General features: G+C 40.0%; 2 non-coding genes across 2 annotated transcripts; both read left to right on the top strand.

The window, feature by feature from the left end:
- Nucleotides 1–978: 978 nt before the first annotated feature.
- On the top strand, nt 979–1,060 carry trnas-uga (transfer RNA serine (anticodon UGA)). The gene has a single exon. It is a non-coding gene; the product is annotated as a tRNA-Ser (tRNA).
- Nucleotides 1,061–3,887: 2,827 nt separating this feature from the next.
- On the top strand, nt 3,888–3,969 carry trnas-cga (transfer RNA serine (anticodon CGA)). The gene has a single exon. It is a non-coding gene; the product is annotated as a tRNA-Ser (tRNA).
- Nucleotides 3,970–16,192: the final 12,223 nt, after the last annotated feature.

Here is a 16,192-nt window from a genome sequence, read left to right as displayed (position 1 = left end):
TGCACCTGGGGATAGGTTGATTGGCAACACTAAATTGGCCCTAGTGTGTGAATGTGAGTGTGAATGTTGTCTGTCTATCTGTGTTGGCCCTGCGATGAGGTGGCGACTTGTCCAGGGTGTACCCCGCCTTCCGCCCGATTGTAGCTGAGATAGGCGCCAGCGCCCCCCGCAACCCCGAAAGGGAACAAGCGGTAGAAAATGGATGGATGGATGGATGGAAATATATATATATATATATATATATATATATATATATATACTGTATATATATATATATATATAAATTTTCTACCGCTTATTCCCTTTTGGGGTCGCTGGCGCCTATTTTATATATATATATATATATATATATATATATATACCGTTTTAAAATTAAGTGCTTTTTATATGTCAAGTTTTTTGTTTGACACTGTAAAACGTATTTTGCAAAATGAATTAAGGCATTTGTACAATAAAATAAAAATAAAGTAAAACTGTTTGCCTTTTGATGATTAAGTTCAAAGCAGCATACCATGCATTCACTTGTCTTGACCAAATAATCTTACTTTAACTCAGACTTTTATCAAATAACTGCAATATTTTTTGGTACAAGTATCAGGTCCAATGTGCTCAGTTAAATGAAGCAAAACTGCTTGCAGCATATCATGCAAGGTCTTGACCATATAATCTTTCTGAAATTCCAGTCACTCTAGCTTTCATCCACTGTCTGCAAATGTTGGCAACATTCAGGTGTGATGTCCATTTAATCTTTTTTTCCCATCTACAGAGCATTAAGCAACATATCACCAAATAATTTGTAATTCAATCTTTAATCAAATAACTGCAGTATTTTTAGTGCAAATTTCAGGTCAAATGTTTTATTTTCATTTCACTTCACTTCACTTCACTTCATTTCACCTTCAAATAGCAAAATGCAGCATATCATGCACTACCTTGTAATTCAGTGCAGGAATGTACAACTATATTCAATGAAAAAGTGCTGTGATGGCCGAGAGGTTAAGGCGTTGGACTTGAAATCCAATGGGATCTTCCCGCGCAGGTTCGAACCCTGCTCGCAGTGTTGTTTTCAAATTTATGACTAACTTCTTATTCGTACATTTGCTCAAGGTTTCATGTCAAATATATACACACACACACACACATATATAATTTTATTCGAAAGTCAAAAATAAAACTTGGAGTTCAAAGCACTTAATCTTCAAAAGGCAAACACTTTAATTTTATTATATATATATATATATATATATATATATATATATATATATATATATATATATATATATATATATATATATATATATATATATATATATATATATATATATATATATATATATATATATATATATATATATATATATATATATATATATATATATATATATATGGGGCTTCACGGTGGAAGAGGGGTAAGTGCGTCTGCCTCACAATACGAAGGTCCTGCAGTCCTGGGTTCAAATCCAGGCTTGGGATCTTTCTGTGTGGAGTTTGCATGTTCTCCCCGTGAATGCGTGGGTTCCCTCCGGGTACTCCGGCTTCCTCCCACTTCCAAAGACATGCACCTGGGTATAGGTTGATTGGCAACATTAAATTGGCCCTAGTGTGTGAATGTGAGTGTGAATGTTGTCTGTCTATCTGTGTTGGCCCTGCGATGAGGTGGCGACTTGTCCAGGGTGTACCCCGCCTTCCGCCCGATTGTAGCTGAGATAGGCGCCAGCGCCCCCCGCGACCCCAAAAGGGAATAAGCGGTAGAAAATGGATGGATGGAGATATATATATATATATATATATATATATATATACACATATATATATATATATATATATACATACACGTATAAATCACTTAATCTTCAAGAGGCAAACACTATATATATGTATATATTTAAAGAAGTATGTATGAAGAAGTTAAGTCGTTAAGTCCTGTATAATGAATCAAAAATCAACTAAACTATTTACCTTTTTTTAAATTAAGTTGTTTTATGTCAAGTGTTGCTTTGACTTTGTAAACATATTTTGCAGAATGATTTACGGCGTTCCGGTTTGGTGGCCGTTTGATTAGGTTTCTGATTTTTGCAGATGATGTGGTCCTGATGGCTTCATCTGACCGGGATCTTCAGCTCTCACTGGATCGCTTCGCAGCCGAGTGTGAAGCGACCGGAATGAGAATCAGCACCTCCAAGTCCGAGTCCATGGTTCTCTCCCGGAACAGGTTGGAGTGCCATCTCCGGGTTGGGGAGGAGACCCTGCTCCAAGTGGAGCAGTTCAAGGACCTAGGAGTCTTGTTCACGAGTGGGGGAAGAGTGGATCGTGAGATCGACAGGCGGATCGGTGCGGCGTCTTCAGTAATGCGGACGTTGTACAATCCGTTGTGGTGAAGAAGGAGCTGAGCCGGAAGGCAAAGCTCTCAATTTACCGGTCGATCTACGTTCCCATGGTCATGAGCTTTGGTTCATGACTGAAAGGATAAAATCACGGGTACAAGTGGCCGAAATGAGTTTCCTCCGCCATGTGGCGGGGCTCTCCCTTAGAGATAGGGTGAGAAGCTCTGCCATCCGGGAGGAGATCAGAGTAAAGCCGCTGCTCTTCCACATCGAGAGGAGCCAGATGAGGTGGTTCGGGCATCTGGTCACGATGCCACCCGAACGCCTCCCAAGGGAGGTGTTTAGGGCACGGCCAACCGGTAGGAGGCCATGGGGAAGACCCAGGACACGTTGGGAAGACTATGTCTCCCGCCTGGCCTGGGAACGCCTCAGGATCCCCCGGGAAGAGCTACACGAAGTGGCTGGGGAGAGGGAAGTCTGGGCTGCCCTGCTTAGGCTGCTGCCCCCGTGACCTGACCTCCGATAAGCGGAAGAAGATGGATGGATGGATGGATGGATGGAATTACGGCGTCTGTACAATAAAACACAAATAAAGTAGAAATTGTTCGCCTTTTGATGATTAAGTGCTTTGATCTCCAAGTTTTGTTTTGACTTTAAGGAAATTTTTGTAAAAAAAAAAAAGATATATATATATATATATATATATATATATATATATATATATATATATATATTTATATATATATGTATATATATATATATATATATATATATATATATATGAATAAGTTAATGAAACAAAAAATTAAGTAAAACTACTTATCGTTTTAAAATTAAGTGCATTTTATGTCAAGTTTTTTGTTTGACATTGTAAAAGGTATTTTGCAGAATGAATTAAGGCATCGGTACAATAAAACAAAAATAAAGTAAAACTGTTTGCCTTTTGATGATTAAGTTCAAAGCAGCATACCATGCATTGTGTTGACCAAATACTCTTACATTAACTCAGACATTTATCAAATAACTGCAATTTTTTTAGGTACAAGTTTCAGGTCGAATGTGCTCAGTTAAATGAAGCAAAACTGCCTGCAGCATATCATGCACTGTCGTGACCAATTAATCATTCTGAAATTCCAGTCACTCCAGCTTTCATCCACTGTCTGCAAATGTTGGCAACATTCAGGTGTGATGTCCATGTTATCTTTTTTTTCCCATCTAAAGAGCATTAAGCAGCATATCATGCATTGTCTTCACCAAATAACTTTGTAATTAAATCCTTCATCAAGAAACTGCAGTATTTTTGGTGGAAATTTCAGGTCAAATTTTTTATTTTGAGGTGGCGACTTGTCCAGGGTGTACTCCGCCTTTTGCCCGATTGTAGCTGAGGTAGGCACCAGCGCCCCCCGCGACCTCAAACGGAATAAACGGTAGAAAATGGATGGACCGTTTTATTTTCATGTAATTCACTTCACTTCATTTTACCTTCAAATAGCAACATGCAGCATATCATGCACTAGCTTGTACGTCAGTGCAGGAATGTAGAATTATTTACATTTCAGAAAGGCTGTGATGGCCGAGAGGTTAAGGCGTTGGACTCGAAATCCAATGGGATCTTCCCGCGCAGGTTCGAACCCTGCTCACAGCGTTGTTTTAAATTTTATGAACAATTACTTACTCGTACATTTGCTCAAGGCTTTATGTCAAATATTCTCCTCAGTCCTACTTGCCAACCTTGAGACTTCCGATTTCGGGGGGCGGAGGCATGGTATTTCATATATATATATATATATATATATATATATATATATATATATATATATATACATATATATATATATATATACATATATATATATATATATATATATATATATATATATATATATATGTATATATATATATATTTTATATACATATATATATATATATATATATATATATATATATATATATATATATGAAATACTTGACTTTCAGTGAATTCTAGCTATGTATTTATTTATTTTATTATATATATAAATAAAATAAATAGTTTAATTTCCGACGGCACCTAATCATATACACAGTAATAAAAACACAGTTTTTCTACTAAACGTGCTTGCTGGTTACTAAAAAAAAAAACAACAACACTTACCTTTCACTATTTAAGTAACCTTTGTTCTGCCATTTGCGTATTGGCGAGCGATCTCCGAATCCAGGAACATATCCTTCATGGATGAGAACGTGATGTTGCTTCCAGCTATCAGCATAGCCATCTTTGTCTCAGCATATGTTATACCATTGGGTCTCCATTTTGCGAGGTGGCCCATAATACTGGGTTGCGAACAATTCTGCGCTGCGGACACTTTGTGCTTCGCTGACCGTTCATGACTGAGTATATCTGTTTGGCCACCGTGTTTAATGGAGAAGTCTGTTCTACAAAATTTACAGGCAACATACCCCTTCCCCTTCGAACTCTCCTGGATAAAATGAAATTCTTGTTTCCATTCGTTTTGGAACCTGCAAGCGTATTTCTTCATTTTGCTCATCGACGGTGTAATATATTGGGTTGGAGTCAAAAACCAGGCGACGTGATGAAGTTACGTCTCTTTACTGTGGGCTTCAAACGAGACTCCCTAATGCATATGTTCCTTGACTGCACTTAAATGTAGAGTATATGTAGAATATATTTATATTATTAATATATTATATATTATAGATATAATATATTATATATATTATATTATTTATTATTATCATTGTTTATTGTGAGTTGACTGTGGTGCTGAATTTCGCCCAGGGATCAATAAAGTACATTCTATTCTATTCTATGTACAGTAGATGGCAGTATTGTCCTGTTTAAGAGGGTCACAACTTTGCTGAGTCAGGGCTGCCTGGAGCTGGAGGGGGCGTGGCCTCCAGCTACGACTGAATTTCCGGAGATTTTCGGGAGAAAATTTGTCCCGGGAGGTTTTCGAGAGAGGCGCTGAATTTCGGGAGTCTCCCGGAAAATCCGGGAGGGTTGGCAAGTATGTCCTCAGTTCTCCTCAATGTGTTCTTTTTTTCCCTTTGTTTTGACTTTTAAAGATTTTTTTGTTTAAAAAAGAAAAACATATTGATAAATAAATAAAGAAGTTGTAATAATAATGACATAAAACTACTTATTTTTTTCGAAATCAAGTATTTTAAAAATATATATATATATATTGCAGAATGAATTAAAGGGGAACATTATCACCAGACCTATGTAAGCGTCAATATATACCTTGATGTTGCGCAGAAAAAAGACCACATATTTTTTTAACTGATTTCCGAACTCCAAATGGGTGAATTTTGGCGAATTAAACGCCTTTCTGTTTATCGCTCTGGAGGCGATGACCTCAGAATGTGACGTCGCCGAGGTAATACAACAGCTATTTTCATTTTCAACACAGTACAAACACCGGGTCTCAGCTCTGTTGTTTTTCATTTTTTCGACAATTTTTTGGAACCTTGGAGACATCATGCCTCGTCGGTGTGTTGTCGGAGGGTGTAACAACACTAACAGGGAGGGATTCAAGTTGCACCACTGGCCCAAAGATGCGAAAGTGTCTGCCGCCAGATCCCCATTGATTGAGCCAGTGTCTCCACATTTTACCGGCGATAACAGACATGGCACAGAGATGTATGGATAACCTGCAGATGCATTTGCAACGATAAAGTCAGCGAAATCACAAAGGTGAGTTTTGTTGATGTTGACTTATGTGCTAATCAGACATATTTGGTCGCGGCGTGACTGCCGGCTAATCAATGCTAACATGCTACGCTAATCGACGCTAACATGCTATTTACCGGCGGTGCTAAAGCAGACATGGCACAGAGATGTATGGATAACCTGCAGATGCATTTGCAACAATAGTCAACGAAATCACAAAGGTGAGTTTTGTTGACGTTGACTGCCAGCTAATCCATGCTATGCTAATCCATGCTAACATGCTATTTACCGGCGGTGCTAAAGCAGACATGGTACAGAGATGTATGGATAACCTGTAGATGCATTTGCAACTATATTATGTTTCCTTCCACCCACATTTAATGTGAAAAAAACACTTACCAATCGACGTATTTAAGTTGCTCCAGTGTCACAAGATGCGAAAGTCCTGATCGTTTGGTCCGCACATTTTACCGGCGATGCTAACGCAGCTATTCGGCCATGCTATGGCTATGAATAGCGTCAATAGCTATCCGCTCAATAGCTTCAGTTTCTTCTTCAATACGTTCATACTCCAACCATCCGTTTCAATACATGCGTAATCTGTTGAATCGCTTAAGCCGCTGAAATCCGAGTCTGAATCCGAGCTAATGTCGCTATATCTTGCTGTGGTATTCCCATTGTTTGTTTACATTGGCAGCACTGTATGACGTCACAGGAAAATGGATAGCGGTTTCGAAGATAGCAAAAATAAGGCACTTTAAAGCTTTATTTAGGGATATTCCGAGACCGGTAAAATTTTGAAAAAAACTTCAAAAAATACAACTGGGAACTGATTTTTATTTTTTTTAACCCTTTTGAAATAGTGATAATGTTCCCCTTTAAGGCCTCAGTACAATAACACAAAAAAGGAAAAAGTGTTCACCTTTTAAAGATTAAGTGCTTTGAACTCCATTTTTTGTTTTGACATTTACGGTATTTTTTGTTAAAAAAAATAAAATTAAAAATACATTATAGATACATATGAAGAAGTTAAGCCCTGTATAATGAAACAACAATGAAGTAAAACTACTTACATTTTTAAAATAAAGTGCTTTTTATATCAAGTTTTGCTTGATATAAAAGGAATTAAGCAAAGGTAAAACAAAACAAAAACAATGTAAAACTATTTACCCTTTAAAGATTAAGTGCTTGGAACGCCACATTTTGTTTTGACTTTGAAGGCATTGTTTGTAAAAATAAATAAATGCAATTATACATATCCATCCATCCATTTCCTACCGCTTATTCCCTTTGGGGTCGCTGGTGCCTATCTCAGCTACAGTCGGGCGGAAGGCGGTGTACACCCTGGACAAGTCGCCACCCCATACATATGTATAAATAAATAAAAAAGTTGTAACAAAATTGACATAAAACTACTTACCTTTTTCAAAATCAAATACTTAAAAAAAAAAAAAGTTTTGAAATAATATTTATTTATTCAATTGATTGGAAAATCATAATACAGGTACTGAGAAAACGGCAACCTTTTTTTGTCCCCCCCACAAAAAAAAATAAAATAAAATGAAATTATAGAAAACTCACATAAGTAAGATAATAAGACCCCCTAACCCCCCCCCCCCCCCCCCCGTCCTACATTTTAATCACAGTGGGTAGCAATGTACCGCCTTCCTCTTTACTACAAGCAGAAAGAGTATCGCAATAACTGACGACATGGAAATAAAAATGTAACAGCAAAAATACAAATCACGAACATACAGACAAGTGTCACTGAATAAAAACAACGACAACAAAGAAAAAAGAGTTGAGTTAAATGAAAAGGTTCATTGTGCAACAGTGAATATCACATTTATCCAATAGTGACTTTAATTTAGCTATATAACTAATTATGCAGCCCCAGGTCAAGTCAAATTGTTTGGTGTACCCCTTAGATTATATTTAGTTTTCTCTAAATCTAAGGATAAGAATATCCAGGGTAAATCACACCTGACCTTTTCCTTGTCCACACATAACAATGCCACCTTTTAAAAGCCTACTGAAATGAGATTTTCTTATTCAAACGGGGATAGCAGGTCCATTCTATGTGTCATACTTGATCATTTTGCGATGTTGCCATATTTTTGCTGAAAGGATTTAGTAGAGAACATCAACGATAAAGTTCGCAACTTTTGGTCGCTAATAAAATAGCCTTGCCTTTACTGGAAGTAGCAGACGATGTGCGCGTTACGTCACGGGTTGAAGGGCTCCTCACATCCTCACATTGTTTATAATCATAGCCAGCAGCAAGAGATATTCGGACTGAGAAAGCGACAATTTCCCCATTAATTTGAGCGAGGATGAAATATTTGTGGATGAGGAAAGTTAGAGTGAAGCACAAAAAAAAAAGAAAAAAAAAGAAAAGGGGACAGCTCCAGGCGGCGGCAGTGGGTCTGTTTCAGATGTAATTAGACACATTTACTAGGATAATTCTGGAAGGCCCCTTATCTGCTTATTGTTTTAATAGTGTTTTAGTGAGATTGTGAAGTCATACCTGAAAGTCGGATGGCTGCAGTGAACGCCAGTGTCTCTGAGAGAAGCCGAGCAGCCAAGATCACAGCTGTCTTTTTGAGCTGCAGGAGGAGGTCGCATAATCCACCGAAGTCCCCGGTAAGAGCCGACCTAATATCACAATTTTCCCATTCAAAAACTGACTGGTTGACGTAGTGAAACATGTTCGCTTGACCGCTCTGTGTTAAAGCGTCACAACAAACAAAGAAACACCGGCTGTGTTTCGGTGCTAAAGGCAGCTGCAATTCCCCGCTTTCCACCAACAGCATTCTTATTTGACGTCTCCATTATTAACTGAACAAATTGCAAAAGATTCAGCAACACAGACGTCCAAAATACTGTGTAATTATGCGATGAAAAGAGACGACTTTTAGCCGTGCGTAGTGCTGGGCTAATATGTCCACTACAACACGAGACGTCACAAATGCGTCATCATTCCGCGACGTTTTCAACAAGAAACTCCGCGGGAAATTTAAAATTGTTATTTAGCAAACTTGATATATAAACTATCAGACTGTGTGGTCGGTAGTAGTAGGTTTCAGTAGGCCTTTAAGACCCCTTGCCTCCCTATGTCCGCCGGTGCAACACGACCCAGTACGCATGCGCGAAAAAATGCGAACGTCATAGTCACCTCCAGTGTTGCTTTGTGTGCAAGTTCTAAATGTAACTTATCTGAACAACATCCAGTGTTGTGGTATTCCAACCAACCGGAATCCAGTGCGCTGTGGGGCCCTATTGTAGTGAATCACACCTGAGCCATCATAAACTAATCAAATCTTTATTAGACACGTAAACAATGTGATAAAGCACATTTTACATCAATCAAGCTAGGGATCTAGATATCTGGTCATGACACTTCACTCTTTTGCCTTCACCTTCATTATCCTTTTCTTTATGGTGACTTTATACACGCTGGACCTAGACGTTGAGTCCGCGACATACATGGCGGACAATGCATTCACTTTTTTCCTTGGCGGCCAGGTAATACAAAGCACACGCTACCTTTTTAACCACATCCAAGGGAGCTCGCATTCTCGTTATCCCTCCTTCGACAAATGGACACAGTTTTTCGGTGAGTATATTCAGCTGACGCGGCCGGCCATTGGAAAATTCTCTTGCCGTCTGAGAAGTGTCGTATCCCAAATAGCAGCAATTGCGTTCTCTTAAGGTATCCATGTCTGATTTCCACAAACGTCTGCACATGTAGAAGAAGAAGTCTGAATGACTCGCCTCCATATTTCCAGTGGCTAGCTTGGAGTTACGGAACCGCTTTATTATGAAGTTGGCTGAGGCACATTCTTTCTGACGTCTCTTCCTGTGTGGGGCGCGGTCTTTCTGGCGTCACTTCCTCTCCGAACTCACTTTGCGAAGAATCAATGAGTCCATACAAAGCTAAGTGCCGAAGATTCAACAAATACACGGCGCACTTACCCGTGTAAAAAAGTTGTCCGAGGAGGGGCACCGTAAACGCTGGTTTAGTGTGGTTGAAACGGGGCTTAGTCTAAATCAGGGGTCTCAAACACGCGGCCCGTGGGCCAATTGCAGCCAGCGAAACTTTATTTTTCGGCCCGCACCTTAATATGAAAATTTAATGTTGGTGCAGCCCGCGAGGTTTATATGAATGGCACTTTACAACGTTATATTTGTATACCTTCGATTTTCCCAGGACACTCCTGAACTTTGCCTATACAACATTATTAAGGGGGCACCGTGGAGGCACTTTACCTGTTCAACATTATTAAGGGGGCACCATGGAGTCACTGCCTTTGAAGTCCTCTACAACCTGTACAAATTGCATGCCAGTCCAGCCACATGTTGTAATTGGCTTCAGTAGACACAATAAGTGACTGCAAGACATAGTTGATCAACAGCCACACAGGTCACACTGAGGGTGGCCGTATAAACAACTTCGACACTGTTACAAATATGCGCCACACTGTGAAGCTACGCCAAACAAGAATGACAAACACATTTTGGGAGAATATCTGCACCGTAACACAATAAACACAACAGAACAAATACCCAGAATCCCATGCAGCCCTGTTTGTCAATCTTGTTTGGTGTGGGTTCACAGCGTGGTGCATATTTTTAACAGTGATAAAGTTGTTTATACTGCTACCCTCTGTGTGACCTGTATGGCTGTTAATCAAGTAAGTCTTGCAGTCACATCAGTAGGCTTGCAGAAGCCACATATAAAATGTGACTGGGCCGGCACACTGGAGAAGCGGACAAGACGGCAGGTTGTAGAGGACGCTAAAGGCAGTGCCATCTCAGCACGCCCTTATTGTTATTGTCCGGGTTAAAACCGGAAGAATGATTGCCCCGGGAAATTGTCGGGAGGGGCACTGATATTCGTGTGTTTCCCGGAAAGATCGCGAGAGTTGGCAAGTATGTTGCTAGGGCGGGAAAGCCATTCAAAGAAGGTGAAGTCATTAAAAAGTGCTTGTTAGATTTTTTTTAAGAAATATTTTCTTGCGGCCCAGCCTCACCCAGTTTCTGCGTCCAGTGGCCCCCAGGTAAATTGAGTTTGAGACCCCTGGTCCAAATGATTATTTGTTTAAGGGGTTATCCGGCTTAGTGTAGACATAGCCTTAGAAAAACATGAGGTCCTTAAGACATAGGGAGGCTTTGGGGCAAACTGTGATTTCCACTCCAAAAAAATCCTCCTGCGAGCTATTAATGATGCAAAGGCGATACTATCCCTAAAAGTCTGCTTAGTTTTTTGATAGATTGGTGGAATTCCAAAAATACCAATTATGCACAAGGCATTGTCATGATCCGTAGCCCGGATCATCCATCCATCCATTTTCTACCGCTTATTCCCTTTGGGGTCGCGAAAAATACCTCAGCTACAATCGGGCTTAAGGTGGGTTACACCCTGGACAAGTCGCCACCTCATCGCAGGGCCAACACAGATAGACGGACAACATTCACACTCACATTCACACACTAGGGCCAATTTAGTGTTGCCAATCAACCTATCCCCAGGTGCATGTCTTTGGAAGTGGGAGGAAGCCGGAGTACCTGGAGGGAACCCACGCAGTCACGGGGAGGACATGCAAACTCCACACAGAAAGATCCCGAGCCCGGGATTGAACCCAGGAGTACTCAGGACCTTCGTATAGTGAGGCAGACGTACCAACCCCTCTGCCACCGTGCTGCTCAGCTCGGATCATGTTTTTGTTATATTTTGTTAGTTTTGGACTCCCTAAGTTCCTGTTTTTGTGAACCATTGTTTGTTTTTAGTTACCATGGATGGTTATTGTTTTCACCTGTCTTGATCTGATTGGTGCTTGGGACGCTCACCTCTTTTCAGTGCACTAATCAGAGGGACTATTTATGCCTGCCTTTGCCGGTCAATTGGGCTGGCTTCATTGTTTGCTTTTGCTACAGTTACATGAGTATTCCTTGTCTTCTTGCTTATGCTAAATGTTAGCCTTAGCTTCGAGTGCGATCGGCACATTTTTCCTCTAGCTTGATTTTAGTTTTTGGTACTTGTTTGACTTTCGACAAATAAAGCATGTTCCTACCTGCACGTCCTGTCCGGAGTGTTCCGTCTGCATCCCGCGGGAACGAACCCCGCAGTAAGCTGCGACCCCCCCAATCGTGACAGGCGTCAATTCAAAATTTAATGCATCTGCAAGATCTTTAAAAATATTAGTCCAGTGGGCTTTCAGAAAGGGACAGGAACAGACATGTGTATCATGTTTGCCAGAACCGATTGACAGTGATGACAATTGTCTGCAATATTGGCGTACATTTTGGAAAGTTTAGCATCAGTAAAATATATGCGATGAACAACATTAAAATGTATTAGATTAAGCTTTGAACAAAATGTGCTATCATTTATTTGTACCAATGCAGATTTCCAGTCATTGTCATCCCAAACTTTGTCAAATTCTGCTTTCCAGTCATTTCTAATTTTGTCAAGAGATGTATCTGTAAGATGGGAAATTAGGATGTCAATTTTAGAAATGATGCCTTTCTGATTTGTGGGGATTTTCAGAAGCGAGTCTATTACAGATTGAGGTGGACTACTGGGAAAAGAGCTGTTACTTGATTTAGCACAGTTACGGATTTGAATATAACGAAATAGGTGAGAGTTAGGGAGGTTAAACTTTTCACATATTTGATTAAAGCTAGCGAAGACATTGTTAATATAAAGGTCCCTCAGCTCTGCCATAGAGAAAAGGCTTTATCTGTGTTTGAATGGGGTTATCGTTGGATAATCCTTGGGGTCCAAAAGTGCATCTAAATTGTGACCAAATTTTAAGAGTAGAGAAAACCCTTGAAAGCCCCAAAAAAGTCTGCGGGCTATAAAGCGTTTTCCATTCGGGCTCCAGTACTCTGGAATGCCCTCCCGGTAACAGTTCGAGATGCTACCTCAGTAGAAGCATTTAAGTCTCACCTTAAAACTCATTTGTATACTCTAGCCCAGGGGTCGGGAACCTTTTAGGCTGAGAGAGCCATACAAGCCAGATATTTTAAAAAGTATTTTCGTGAGAGCCGTATAGTATTTTTTTTAACACTGAATACAACTAAATGCACGCATTTTTTAAGTAAGAACAACATTTTTAGAGTATAAGTCTTTTATTCTTTTTTTACGAAAAATGTTATTCTGAAACTAACAAACAATAAATAAAATACTTCTTACTAGGGCTGCGAATCTTTGGGTGTTCCACGATTCCATTCAATATCCATTCTTGGGGTCGCGATTCGATAATATATCGATTTTTTCGATTCAACGCGATTCTTGATTCAAAAACAATATTTTTCCGATTCAAAACGATTCTGTATTCATTCAATACATAGGATTTCAGCAAGATCTACCCCAGTCTGCTGACATGCTAGCAGAGTAGTAGAGTTTTGTAAAAAACTTTTATAATTGTAAAGGACAATGTTTTATCAACTAATTGCAATGATGTAAATTTGTTTCAACTATTAGAAGAACCAAAAATATGACTTATTTTATCTTTGTGAAAATATTGGACACAGTGTGTTTGTCAAGCTTATGAGATGCGATGCAAGTGTAAGCCACTGTGACACTATTGTTCTTTTTTTTATTTTTTATAAATGTCTAATGATAATGTCAATGAGGGATTTTTAATCACTGCTATGCTGAAATTATAACTTATATTGATACCGTTGTTGATAATATTCATTTTTGTTTCACTACTTTTGGTTTGTTCTGTGTCGTGTTTGTGTCTCCTTTCAATTGTTTTGTTTATTGCAGTTCTGAGTGTTGCTGGGTCAGGTTTGGTTTTGGAATTGGATTGCATTTTATGGTATTGCTGTTTAGTGGTTTGTTGGATTGATAAAAAGAAGAAAAGAAAAAAAAAGAAAAATGAGAATCGATTCTGAATTGCAGAACGTATTCGAATCGATTTTTTTTTTTTTACCATTAATGCAACTTCTTGAACAGGTGCAGTAGGAACCAGATGGATGGATTAAAATGAATGAGAATGTTTTATATTTTGAACGTTATTTTTAACACTCTAATTAACAGTGGAATTAATAATTACTTACCAGTGGAATTAATAATTACTTACCGTGTTAAGCAATGTCAGCTAAGATTCATCTGAGAGCCAGGTGCAGTCATCAAAAGAGCCACATCTGGCTCTAGAGCCATAGGTTCCCTACCCCTGCTCTAGCCTTTAAATAGACCCCCTTTTTAGGCCAGTTGATCCGCCGTTTCTTTTCTTTTTCTCCTATCTCCTTCCCCTCCCTTGTGGAGGGGGTCCAGTCCGGTGGCCATGGATGAAGTACTAGCTGTCCAGAGTCGGGACCCAGGATGGACCGCTCGTCCAGAATCGGGACCCAGGATGGACCGCTCGTCCAGAGTCGGGACCCAGGATGGACCGCTCGTCCAGAGTTGGGACCCAGGATGGACCGCTCCCCGGTGTATCAGTTGGGAACATCTCTGCGCTGCTGATCCCCCTCTGCTTGGGATGGTTTACTGCTGGCTCCACTTTGGACGGGACTCTCACTACTATATTAGATCCACTTTGGACTTGATTCTCACGGTTACCTTAGATGTAATATGGATTGGACTTTCACAATATCATGTTAGATCCGCTCGACATCCATTGCTTTCGGTCCCCTAGAGGGGGGGTTGCCCACATATGCGGTCCTCTCTAAGGTTTCTCATAGTCATCATTGTCGACGTCCTACTAGGGTGAGTTTTTCCTTGCCCTTAAGTGGGGCCTACCGAGGATGTCGTTGTGGTTTGTGCAGCCCTTTGAGGCACTTGTGATTTAGGGCTATATAAATAAACATTGATTGATTACATGTGAACTAGGGTTGTACGGTATACCGGTCTTTATTAGTATAGTAGTGCAATACGGATGAATCATTTTCGGGACTATATCGCCTCTGAAACGTACCGGTCACGCACCCCCCCAGCGCCCGCGTCGTCGTCAGGTCGTGACATTGCTGGTTTGCCTTTTGGTTTGGGACCCTTTGGGACTGTGTGACAAGGGGTGGCACTTTCGTGACTTCTGCGGTGCTTTTTTTGTGGACTCTGGATCTGCCTCCTGGGAACCTTTTTGGCTATGGAGACCAGCTGCTGGGTCTCTGCCACACCATAGTCTGTTTGGAGAGACTGGTGGAGATGCAGATGAAGAGACAGGGCTGCGGAGCTAGCGCCGAGCGCCGGGACGGACAGGCTTCACAGTGTCTTGGCTGAATGAGCAGGTATTGGACACCCCAGTCTCCTTGGACGCATCCTCGCTCATCCATACAGACTGGACACTGGCTGATTTAGTGGGCGGCCGAGGGTGGAGTAGGCTCTCCTGGTTGCTTTGTTGGGTCTGCTCCTGTCTCTGGCCGTGCTCCCTCCACCCCAGCTGACGATGGCGTGGAACACCACAGAGGCCATCACAGTGTGTATGTTTCTTTTGCTTTTTATTCATAGCTGTTTGTAGAAGTGGCTGGTTGCATCAGCTTTGCTCTTTTAATGTCTTTAATGTCCTTTGTGTTCTTTTTTTTTTTTTTTTTTTTGGGGTGTTTTTTTTTTTGTTTTTTTTTTATTAAATCAACACAAAAACACACAAGATACACTTTCCATCAGTGCATCAAGCCCCCAAAGAAAACCCCTCCCTCCCCCATTCACACCCAGCCACACCCACTCACACAAAAAAGGGTTGTTTCTTTCTGCTACCAAAATGCTGGTTCCCACAACATATATAACACAGTCTGCAAGGGACACAGTCCCTGAAACACACATGATTGTGTGTGTCGCCGGTCCACTAACACTATCATTAAGTACTATTTTTTTATGTAATTGTTTTATATTATTTTATTTTCTTTTTTATCCCAAAAAAATGTCATTGTTTTCCTTTTTTTTAAATCTCATTTTATTTTATTAAAAAAAAAAATAAATAAATAAATAACCTTATCTTCATCAGACCAGGTTGTTAATGGAATTAGACTTGTCTAAAAGGTTTTTAAAACCAGGTCCAGTCCAGACAATGTCAAAGTGGGCTCAGCAACACACACACCCTCATCCATGTACAACAACAAAAATTAGGGAAACAACAGATTGCATATAAATTATAAACAAAATTACATTTTCATAAAAAGCATTTGTGTATAGTCCATATTATGTCCAAGTCAGATTCAAAACACACCTTCATTTTGTACACTCAAAAAT

This window comes from Nerophis ophidion, linkage group LG27 (assembly GCF_033978795.1).
Source record: "Nerophis ophidion isolate RoL-2023_Sa linkage group LG27, RoL_Noph_v1.0, whole genome shotgun sequence".
In the NCBI taxonomy this organism is placed as follows: domain Eukaryota; kingdom Metazoa; phylum Chordata; class Actinopteri; order Syngnathiformes; family Syngnathidae; genus Nerophis; species Nerophis ophidion.
Note: the sequence above shows the minus strand (reverse complement) of the source record. Positions and strands in the feature narration are given on the sequence as shown.